Source organism: Emydura macquarii, unplaced genomic scaffold (assembly GCF_026122565.2).
Source record: "Emydura macquarii macquarii isolate MOO-44397 ecotype Brisbane River unplaced genomic scaffold, CSIRO-AGI_Emac_v2 contig_3530, whole genome shotgun sequence".
NCBI classification, from domain to species: Eukaryota; Metazoa; Chordata; order Testudines; family Chelidae; genus Emydura; species Emydura macquarii.
The window spans coordinates 7,553,923-7,565,552 of record NW_027133667.1 but is presented as its reverse complement, the minus strand read 5'-3'; the positions used below and the strand labels follow the sequence as shown (position 1 = coordinate 7,565,552).

General features: G+C 40.9%; 1 long non-coding RNA gene across 1 annotated transcript; it reads right to left on the bottom strand.

The window, feature by feature from the left end:
- Nucleotides 1–412: 412 nt before the first annotated feature.
- Nucleotides 413–1,226, bottom strand: LOC137145366 (uncharacterized). The gene is made up of 2 exons (XR_010917636.1): nucleotides 1,159–1,226; nucleotides 413–805 (listed from the first exon to the last, which is right to left on the bottom strand). It is a non-coding gene; the product is annotated as an uncharacterized lncRNA (long non-coding RNA).
- Between the last annotated feature and the right edge of the window lie 10,404 nt (nucleotides 1,227–11,630).

The window sequence follows — 11,630 nt, the reverse complement described above, 5'->3', positions numbered from 1 at the left end:
TGATAGGTAAACAGATTAACAAATCAGGAACCTCTGCTGGGCAGAGTAAGGATCGTACCCTTCACATGAATTGTAACTATAACAGGACTTTGAGACGCATGCTCTTCAGGCCAGGAGTCTCTTCTGCACATGTGCAGATCCACAAAGGTCACACACCATGATTGACAACCACTAGGTTGTGTTCAGTCTACGGCCCTATACTGATAGCGCACCCTTTTAGCAAGCATTTGGCAAGGTAATCCAAAAATCTGTGGAATAAACATCCGAGACATTTCATCCATAGACTCCCTCCCTCCCCGACATGGGTGTTTGTGTGGGATGTTGGATGGGATGTAATAGAGCAAATGACACAACCATTCCATCACCTTCATTAGTAGGACTATATATACAAAAATAATTCTTACCACAGCCAAATGGTCCTGAATTTTAATTTTATTTCCTGGAAAGTAGAGTCTTAACACTCCAGTTAAAAAGAAAAAAGCATATTCATTATGAAAGCAAAGGCAGACAGAGCTTTTGCATGAGACATACTTCGAAGAGGCTGCGACACGATGCTCCTTGGGGTTTGCAGAACGAGCCCAAAGTCCAGGTTCCTTCACCCCATTTTTATATTTATCCATCCCCATTCAGGTCTATGGATTTTGTCATGTCAGATAGTCTCCTTGTTTGATGTAATCGTCAATTACGTTTGATATCGTGTGACAGCTTTCCCATTGTTCTTTCATTCCTGTTTCACACTTTGTCTTGTTCCTGTCCTTGGGTGTTAACTCCCCTGTTTTCTGGAGTTATCTTGATCTTCGGCCATCTAGATTGTAAAAGTTCTTTAAACAAAAGCATCTTCTCTCCCTCCCTTATTTGCCCTCTCATTGCCCTGTGATTTACACATCAACCACATTCCTGATACACATTGGGCACGTTACTTCACTTGTAAATTATCACAATTAGATTTCAGGATATTCCCAAACATTCATACGAAGATCTTCACAAACAGAATCCCAATGTATCATAAATGCGTGATATCATTAAAATTGGACAGCAGGCCTAATGAAATGCAAGGCCTAGCAAAATATAATTGACCAACGTGCACAGGGAACTTATAACAGTTAACCACACGGCATAGGAAAATTACGACAGGCCAAGATAGTATAAGGAACTTACAACAAGTAATGCCAGGAATACGCTCAACCGCAGGCCATCTGCCAGAGGTAGAGCTAAACCGGAACCACAGAAATATGTTCAACCGTAAGATGTGCTCATCGACAGTTCATCTGCCGGAGGTGAGCACCCACAGATCGCTGGATGCGCTTAGGCAGACTTCTGCAAGACAGTCAAAACCCACGTGAAATGTTTGACCACAGAGTGTCGGAAAAGTAAATAAATACTCAGAGCAGACAGAGGTTCAGTGGACTGCAGCCCAGCTCAAGAGGGGGTGTCTACTCTTGAGTCTATCGGACACCAACCCTAAGAAGCTTGCAAGCTCCAGTGACCACCTGTTGAGGACGAGAGTTTTGAAGCAAGGACCCAGACCAGAGGTTGAGGCAGAGTCTGGCCGTGAGTATAGTATCCGGATAGTTCAGGAGTCTATGGACTCAGGGAATCGGGGGGATTTAATTGAGATCTGTGGAGCACGTCTCCCCTAGGCAATTGCTAAAAAAGAATGCTTTTAGGATAAGGATAGGTAATAGATAAGGTACCATAAATAGTAATGAATAAGTGTAAATGTTAATTGTATAACTATTTGCTTGCAAGAAGTCTTGTCAATTGTCTTGTTGCTTGTAATCATTAATAAAACTATTCATTGATTCAACCTGAGGTATTCTTTCCCATCAATCTCAGAGTCCTCATAAAAGAATCTGAGTGTCTTGCTACCCGTCCATTTCAGCCTTTCCCTATTAAATTTTAATAGCAGCAGGAAATGTTAAATCATAAAATGTTTAGTCAGGATGTTCCCACTCATATATTCAAGCAGTCAATGTACTCCGCCAAGACGGAGGGTTTGTGCTTTGAGATCTCAGTGGTGAGAAGGAGGTGGGTGGACAAGCCAGTGCCTACAAAAAGCTGTTTATTTAAGCTGCAAGCAATGCAATTCAGGCACTTACAATCTGTCATACTTACAACTAGGGAGGGGAAGCCCATCTCTCCCTGTAAGCGAGCCGCACCAGAAGCGGACCTAACATGCAGCCCCTGCTGGATCCTCCACAGGCCTTGTGAGACTTCCAACTTCAGCGTGTTACCCCAGTCCTGATAAAGCCCACTCCCTTATCCTGATTGGGTGCCAAAAGCACACCAATAGTGCAAGGAAAAACAAAGGTCAATAGCCAATCTGTTAGCGGATCAGAAGATAACCAATCAGCTATTACTTCCCTCTCCCACTATCATGCATGATTCCTATTCCTTTTATAGTATATGCATACATCTTTACCACATATAGAGGTTGTTTACTACTTTAACTGCCTTCAAGCTGCTTTCAGCCGGTTTTGCGGTTAGCTTATTTCCACTTTTAGCTCGGGTTCATAGCTAGGCCACTTTGGGCTTAGCTACTGTCACTTATGCTAACTTCAGGCCTAGCCCTGGCCACTATACTGCATTCGTGTCACAATATTCTTGCGTGCACTACAGTCAATTATCATAGTGCAGCTTGGGGTGGCATGAACAAACAATCAATGTGTCCGGAACATCCCTATCTATAATGCCTAGTTTTATTCTCTCAGTGTGAGGATTAACCCTTAAGCTTCAAATATGTATCCATGGTCTGGGCCTGCTCTAGTTCTGGCCTACATCACAGTGCTGGGGCCTACACGTAGGGACTGTTTGTATTTTTCTCAGGTGTATGGGTCCTATTCCCATACAGATTTCTTTTTGATCTTGAGGGACTTGGCTTATTCTGTAACTGACTCTATTAATGCAATTGCTGTCTTTGATCATGCCTCTAGAATTCTTCATATAGCAACACTCAGGTGAGAAGCAGCCAGGTAGATGGAGATTTAATTCTTCACTTTTATTAGATCCCCATTTCAAATTTTGTATTGAAAATTGTCTCCTATTCCTAGAGACAAATGAACCTTAAACATCTTCTAGCTGGCTATTGTGGGGAGACACTCACGGCCTACTTGAGGGGGAGAATAAAGTTTTTCATCTGCCCAGAAGAAAGAAAATATGACAGCTCTTGAGAAAAAAGTAAGAGCCTGATTTGTCTTATGTCACAGCCCATTCTCCAGATTTGCTGCCATCCTTGATTAATTGTAGATATGAACTCAATAAGCTGCACTCAGCACAGGTTCCATTCACCCTATTTTGACTCAAGCAAGACTTCTGTGAATTTGGTGAAAAAGCTGGCAAATTGCTGACATACTAACTCTACTATACTAAGACAAAAGCCCTCTGCATGTAGAATCATGGCCATCCATGATTAATATATTTAGGTGTTGTACAAAATTTATCAGGAGTTCTCTAATTTCTATAGAGATCTGTATAAATTGGATACTTATCCCTCCATAGATGTTTTGGATCAATTTTCAAAAATATTACATTACCACAAATTACTGCAGCCTAGCACAGAAACCTTGATGCATCCCTAACAGAGGATGAATTAACTGAGGCAATTAAGAGTATGAAAGTGGGCAGATGGTTTCCTTGCTAAATTCTATATGCTATGTTGAGGGAAGCCCTAATATAAATTATTCATAATCAGGAAGAGATGCCACAGTATGTTCCAATTGTAGGCCAACTTCATTTATTAATAGTGATGTCAAAATATTGTCAAGAGTTCTGGTGATGAGATAAGAGAAGATTTTTGGGGTCTATCGTACATCCAAATCAAGTTGATTTTCCCAGAGGCCATCATGGCTCTGATAAATGTTAACAGTTTATTGATATTGGAGCAGTGAAATACGATGACCCCCAACCACAAGCCTTATATTAGCCTTAGATTCAGTAAAGGCTTGGGTGGAGGTGTATGTTTATGTCCTACAAAAATTTGTATTTGGAATTGTTTAGTTTCTGGATCCAACTGTTATATTCTCATCCAGTCTCTTGCTTTACAACCAACAATGTGACCTCCGATACCTTCTGCCTCTTCCAGGGCACTTGGTGTAGGCTGTGGGCCTGGTTTTGTCCTGCAGCACTGACCACATTTTGTGGCCTGTAGGCTGCAGCCTTTTAACTATTAACCACTTACATTCTCACAAACCAGCTGCCTAAATCAAAAGGAAAAACCATTTAGGAAATGCAACCTTGAGTCTGAACATGAGTAATATGATAGCATAATAGTTTTAGTCTGAGAGAGAATGTTCTTTTGTTTGTTTTTATGATAATTATTTATACTATCAAATAATTATGTAAATCATAGTAAATAATTAAAGACCGACGTAGATAAGTAGAAGAAAAGTATGTGGAATACCCATAAGGAATAGCCATGAGATGTCGTCAGCTGCTGTGTACCAGCCATGGTGGTTGTGTACAAATGGACTATAAAAATAGTATACTTGGGGTGTCAGGTGTGCATTCTGCCAGCTGAATCCAGCAGGAATTCTGCCAGACTAGCCATCTGACAAAGTTTCCCGAAGAACACTCCTGTGCACAGCCTATTGGGTGAGAACTTATCTCTATAGGTTTTGCAGGTATAACATTGTAATAGTATTATATTAATATTGTATTAGCTATAGTGATACTGTTCTCATTAAATTGCATTATCAGTCTGCAAATCAGGTGTTACTATGTCTCATTGATAAATGGCCACTGATTGCTTATACCAGCCTTGTGTAACACTCGGCAAGGGTGTCCACTTTATCCATAACCTTTTCATTTGGCTCTTGAGCCTCTGGCAATAGCTATCCAGATATCTGAAGCATACAACTTGGTTCCAGGGAGCATAAAATGATGTTATATGCAGATGAGACCCTTTTGTATATATCCAGACCAGAAACTACTATTCCAACCCTTTTTTTTCACTAATTCAAAAATTCAGAGCAATATCTGGTTACAAAATTAACTAGGAAAAATTGGAACTATTGGAAACCTTCCAGGTGTCATGTAGTGGAGCTTTTTCCCAATGTAATTTCCATAGGCAAACTCACACTTAGACTTTAAGGCCAGAAGGGACCATCATTATCATCTAATCTGACGTCCTGCACATTGCAAGATACAGAACTTCACCCACCCACTCCTGTAATAGACCCATGAACTCTGAGTTACTGAAGTCCTCAAATCATGGTTTAAAGACTTCAAGTTACAGAGAATTCACCATTTACACTAGTTTAAACCTGCAAGTGACCCATGACCCATGCTGCAGAGGAAGACAAAATACCCCAGGGGTTTTGCCAGTCTGACTTGGGGAAAATTCCTTCCCGACCCCAATATGGCTATCAATTAGACCCTGAGCATTTGGGCAAGACCCACCAGCCAGACATCTGGGAAAGAATTTGTTGTACTAACTCAGAGCCCTCCCCATCTAGTGTCTCATCACCGGCCACTAGAGATATTTGCTACTAGCACTCGCAGATTGGCTACGGGCCATTGTAGGCAGCCTCATTATTCCATCCCCTCCATAAACTTATCAAGTTCAGTCTTGAAACAAGTTAGGTTTTTTGCCCTGACTGCTGTCAGTGGAAGCCTGTACCAGAACTTCACTCCTCTGATGGTTAGAAACCTTCGTCTAATTTCAAGTGTAAATTTGTGATGATCAGTGTATATCCATTTATTCTTATGTCCACTTTGTTGCTTAACTTAACTCCTCTCTCTCCCTGGTATTTATCCCTTTGAAGTATTTAGAGAGAGCAATCATATCTCCTCTCAGCTTTCTCTTGGTTAGGCTAAACAAGCCAAGTTCCTGGAGTGTCCTTTCATAAGGAGGGCTTTCCATTCCTTGGATCATCCTAGTAGCCCTTCTCTGCACATATTACAGTTTGAATTCATTTTTCTTAAATATGGGAGACCAGAACGGCACACAGTATTTCAGATGAGGTCTCATCAGTGCCTTGTATAAACAGTATTAATACTTCACTTTCTCTGCTGGAAATATCTTACCAGATGCATCCTAGGACTGCATTAGTCTTTTTCACTGCTGCATCAAAGCTCATAATCATCCTATGACCAATCAATACTCCCAAGTCTTTCTCCTCCTCCCTCACTTCCAACTGATAAGTCCCCAGCTGATAGCAAAAATTCTTCTTGTTAGCCTCAAGTGCATAATCTTGCACTTTGAACTATTAAATTTCATCCCATTTCTATTACTCCAGTTTTCAAGCTTGTCCAGATCTTCTTGCTTGATATTCCGGTCCTCCTTTGTATTGGCAATACCTCCCTACTTTGTGTCATCTGCAAATTTTATTAGCACACTCACACTTTTTGTGCCATGGTCACTAGTGAAAATTGTAAATAAGACTGGTTCCAAGACAAATTCTTGAATAACTCCACTAGTAACAGATACTGAAGATTTTAAAACAATTCTATTTTTTCTTAAGCACAGCACCAAAAGCATTATTTTGCCACCATTAGCTGAAAATAGGGAAAACATTAGTTGAAATAACAAAGAAATAAATTGCTAACAGCATACCATAGCACTAAGGTAAATAAACTGATAATTGGATACATACAATAAGGATGAGGTAATTGTTCATAGTTTGGTATGTGTGGAATGTTGGCATGCATCCAAGTAAAAAGTGGAACATGCTCAGTAGGAATGTGGGCTAAAGGTTGCCTAAGTAGGTCAGTTAAGCATAAATGGAGTGAATATAGAGGCTAAAGGTTAGAGACCATAATACCACAATGATTGACAGTTATGGTTCCAACAATTCTGATTGGAGGATAAAGAAAGGGTTGAAAAGTAGCCAATAGAATGATTGGAATGATCAGAATGCAAGCATGCTCAGAAAGGGTCTGGTGGCTGGCAAAACTGTATAAAGGACAGTCAGCAGGCAAAGGTTGAGAAGTCAGGAACAAGAGAAGAAGGTCAGTACAAGAGAAGAGATCATTAGGTAGTCTAGCAGAGATCTGGATCAGACAGAGAATATAAAAAGCCATGACAGCAATCTCAGCAGCTACAGTATGAGCAGCAGCAGCTGTGACAGATCAGAAGGAACCCAGACAGCAGAAGTAAAGAAGCCAGCAGAGAGAGTAAGCCTGCTTAATAGTTGTTAGTGAGTATACATGTATGTGTCTGAATTAATAAGTGTGTGTGTGTTAATGTATAAAGTTTAGATTGTATAAAAAGTGCTGACAGTGACTGCAGAATGCAGCCATTTAGCCCTATTCTAACTGTATGACATTATACTTGAGATACTTTAACTTGTATTTATGCTTCAAGGGATTGGTGATTAGATTATTTGTGTTCAGATTGCTACTGTATTAGAAGCTATTATCTGCACAAATAAAGAGGCGCTTTGTTTTGGAAGAACACTGCGTGTGTGTCAATCATTTTATCAGAGGGCTGTATCTGTGCCCTCCAGGCATAACAGGTCCAAGCTGTTCTGGGGAGCTCACAAAAGGGGAACACCTGGTAAACAAGTATTTCATCAGGGAATGGACCCCTTTTACCTCATAGAAACAGAATATAGATAGGTGGGCTAGTCTAGAGGGAACCTTTGGTAAAGGAGGGGGCAGTAGATATTGTATATCTGTTTTTGGGGTAACAACCTCTTTCCAGCTTGAGAGTTCACCTTTCAGCAAAACCCAGTATAGTCTCCCTTTTAGGGATTTCTTACTCCCCCTTTCAAGTCTCATATTAATCCCCATATTCTCCAATTTAACGAACAGTTTCCCACATGGAACTCTCTCACTAGTCTCCATGGCATAGGTGCCATGGAACCCCTGCTCCTTTTCCTTCTCATTGCAAGGGCCCTGCTCCTTTCTCTGGTTGCTGCTCGCTCTCCACTGAAGGCAATACCTTCTTAAACACCATATTTCTCTACACCCAACTGTGCCTCTGTTTCCCTCTTGTGTTCCTTGGCCTATTCCAGCCATAGGAATGGCCTGACTCTCCAGACAAGTCACATTCAGGGGTCTGCTCCTTGCTGGGGCCCCAGAGTCTTTTAACATCTCCCACAGAAGCACAGCAACAACTGAATCTTCCATTGGGGTTAGCCACCTCATTCTCACAGGCACACCTCAGCTGTGATAGTCTTCCCCCTGCATCATAACCTCCTCTGTCTCAAACAACTCCACTTCTCTGGTGCTGCTGTAGTCCCACTTTGTCAGGCTGGCTGACTCTCATCAAGGTTCCCGCTTCCCATCTGGCTTTCAGCTCACCCTAGCTGGAAGCAGTCTATCTAGTTTTCTCCCATGTGATTCTCAGCCTTCATTCAGGGTGCTTTTCAGAGAGCAGGAACTCCCCCATATTTTTTCTCAACTCACCTATCTTCTCTTTTAAATCCATCCTTTTCACGCTGACCACACCCTCCCCAGGTGTAATCAGTGAGGTGACTAACACTTTCAGGTTCCCTTAACCTTTCCGAGCCCATGTGAGGTTTGCACTTCAGGATTTCTCTTAAGATTGTGGTAAAATATTAAGGGTATAGACCCCTTTTTACATATTGATGATGAGACTAAGGCTTATCTGGTTAGAGTTTAATATAAACTAATAAGGCCCAATCCTGCAAACAGTTAGGGATAGTTTTAAATACAAGCACGAGTTATCCAGTGGGGCCACTCCCAGGAATTTTTGCAGGATAAGAGTCTAAATGTTTAGAACTGATTAACATTTCTCCTATTTGGGGAAACAAAGAAAGATAAAGGGAGGTGATCAGCACCTGGCTTGGCCTAGCTCAGCTGTGAGCAATCACACTGCAAAGCCATTCTTAAATGTGTCTACAGTGGGCTGTACTCACTTGTGTGAGGTGATAGGACTTCTGGGATCATCTCCTGTGATTCTTGATGTTTTGACTTGAACTGTTCTATGATTCTTTCCCAGTGAAATTGTAGGAGAACTTAACTGTTCTTCTGGGCACACGGGGAATTGTGGGAAGGTGTTGGATGACTATCAGCACTCAAGTGGTCTGGCCTGCAAGACTGGAAAGTGGGCATGTTATCAGTCCAAGTGTAAGCAGCTCTCTGGTTTTAGCCTCTACCTAAAGACAGGGCAGCTAGCTCAGGGAATAAAGCACCACATACTTGGGTGAGAGGTTTTTGTGCATGGATGGGAACCAGGTTAGGGAACACCAGTAAGAGCCTGGGGTTAACTCTGTGGTGAAGATAAATCCTTATGCATATACTTAACTTTTGCTACCAGGAATAGGATTGCTCACATTAGTAAATTAAGCACATGGACATGATTGGGTCCTTAGATGGCACAACCTCACTTTGAGGTATGTGAAAAGCCTGATGGGGAACCAGAGGGAAAGAAAAATATAAAACCATTGTTTTAATTAAAGTGCCTTAACTATAGCTGATATTGTCTTTGCTGCCTGAAATAGTTTTTGCAGGCAATGAAGATACATCTTGTTGAGTTGTATTGGATGGGATGGGGGTAAACACATTTGGTCCCACTATTGTCTGGCTGGAGACAGGTTTCTGAATGGCTGAATGTTGCAAATTGTTCCCTTTTAAATGCAACTAGTCTTGCAAATGAAACAGACAGATTAATTGCTTTCAGTGTTAGCTATGTTTATTTAGGAGACCTGCTCCACCCAACAGGTACTGAGAACTGTATAATAAATTAGCCTGTTTCTACCCTTCTTGTCTTAAGTGGCCAGTCTCAAAAGCTTTATCCTGCTTCTTTCCTAGTATGGTAGAAAATTCATCTTTTTGTTCCCATTCAAATCAGGTTTCCATTTTTATCTCTTTGATGATCTAATATAATTAATTCATTCTAGCATAGAAATCATTCTAGTATCTAGGTGTGGCATATAATGAAATGAGGATCACACTGATTCTGCTCTAAAAGCAAAAACATTCTCTACCCTACCCTCCTTTCATTGTTATCCCAAATGGCTTTAATACCTAGTGATTTTCTACCAGGTGGAAATTGACAACCTACTATAGCTCAGGTAAAGGGAAGATCTACAGAGATGTGTCTGGTGCTGAATCTCTTAAAATGGGTGAGATGGGGGCTCATCCTGATCTCTGATGGAAAGAAGTTCCATAGTTGAGGGCTTCTGCTGAGTATGCTCAGCCTGTGAGAATTTTTTCCCTAGTCTCTTATCAGGAAACATGGTTGGTTTTTTTTTTTGTTTTTGTTTTTTTAAATCAAAGTTGGGGCAATGTTGTTAAACAATTAAATCTAATCACCTTGTAAGGCTACTTTTCATTTTCTTTACTTTGTGAAGTTTTTTATTTGTGTGTGAATTTAGTATTCAGCAAATGTATCAGCGTGTCAGATCTAAAGGCTGAAGTTTTCTGTCCGAAGAACAGATACAGCACATGTAGCATCCTCATAAATTTTCCCACAGTGTGCAACTGTTGTAGCAATCACCTCTAATCGAAAGAGCATAGTGAATTCTCCATGCCCATTTAATCCTTGCTTTATCCGCTGAGGCTACAAGTACCAAAAAAATTCCAAATTGTGCTACACTCACTACTGTGAAACAGAACTGGACTCAGACCACCAAACTCATTGCACACAGGCCACAAAACATGATATGGTAGCAGCTTTCTTTAACTACCCTAGGTTATATATTAACTGGCAATCTAAAGATGAAAGGCTCTGAGTCATCAATCCCTTGGATTGATAAACTAGACTAGAGCCAATAATTTCCTTAACTCCCCCAAACTGATATTTTATAGTTTCCTCTCTGTAGTTGGTTTCCTCTTTTAATCTTACTCTTCATGGTTATAATTCTGTTTTTTCCTATACTTTCTTTGATCACTCCTTCCTGAGATCTTGACTACATTGAGCCTTTGATTTAGATGAGTATGTTTTAACTATGTGTTTTAAACTGAATGTGTTCTAACCTGGGTTTAAAAAAATTATAGTGGGTTTACAGAAGATGGATTAGGGGAGAGAGGATGATTCATTGGTTTGGGTGCTAGCCAAAAACTTGGGTTCAAGTTCCTGCTCCACCACAAGTTCCTGTGTGACCTTGGACAAGTCAGCTAACCTCTCTGTGCCTGAGTTCCCCATCTGTAAAATAGTACTTACCTACCTCACAGGGGTATTGAGGATACATACATTAAAGATTGTGAGGTATTCAGATACTACAGTGATGGGGACCAGATAAATACCTTAGACAAATAAATGCAGTGTAGCCCAGACTAAATTGTTCAGTCAATTCATGTTAAAACTCTTAAACCTTTTGTAAGACATGAAGGGCTGGATCTTTTATTGGCCCACAGCTTGGCAGAATTTACAGTATTAATGTCAGTGAAAACCTTGATTCAATTTTTGTTAATGTAAAGCTGTTTATTTGAAAGAATCACAGACAGGCAGCAAAATGTTATACAATACTTCTTCCTAATAAGCCTCAATTCCCCAAGCATAAACCCTCAGTAACTATGCTGGCCCTACACAGAATCCTGATAGGCAAACAAAGCGGATGTAGCTACTGTACCAGTTCTAGATGGAGGCCGCTTTTCTTCTTCTTGGTCTGTACAATAGTACAACAGTTCCCCAGGGCAGGTGTTGGCTACCCTGAAACCCTCTGGCTCAAAAGTCCCTTGTAGCAGGGTGTTGGCTACCCTGGGCTTTTCCACCTTACATT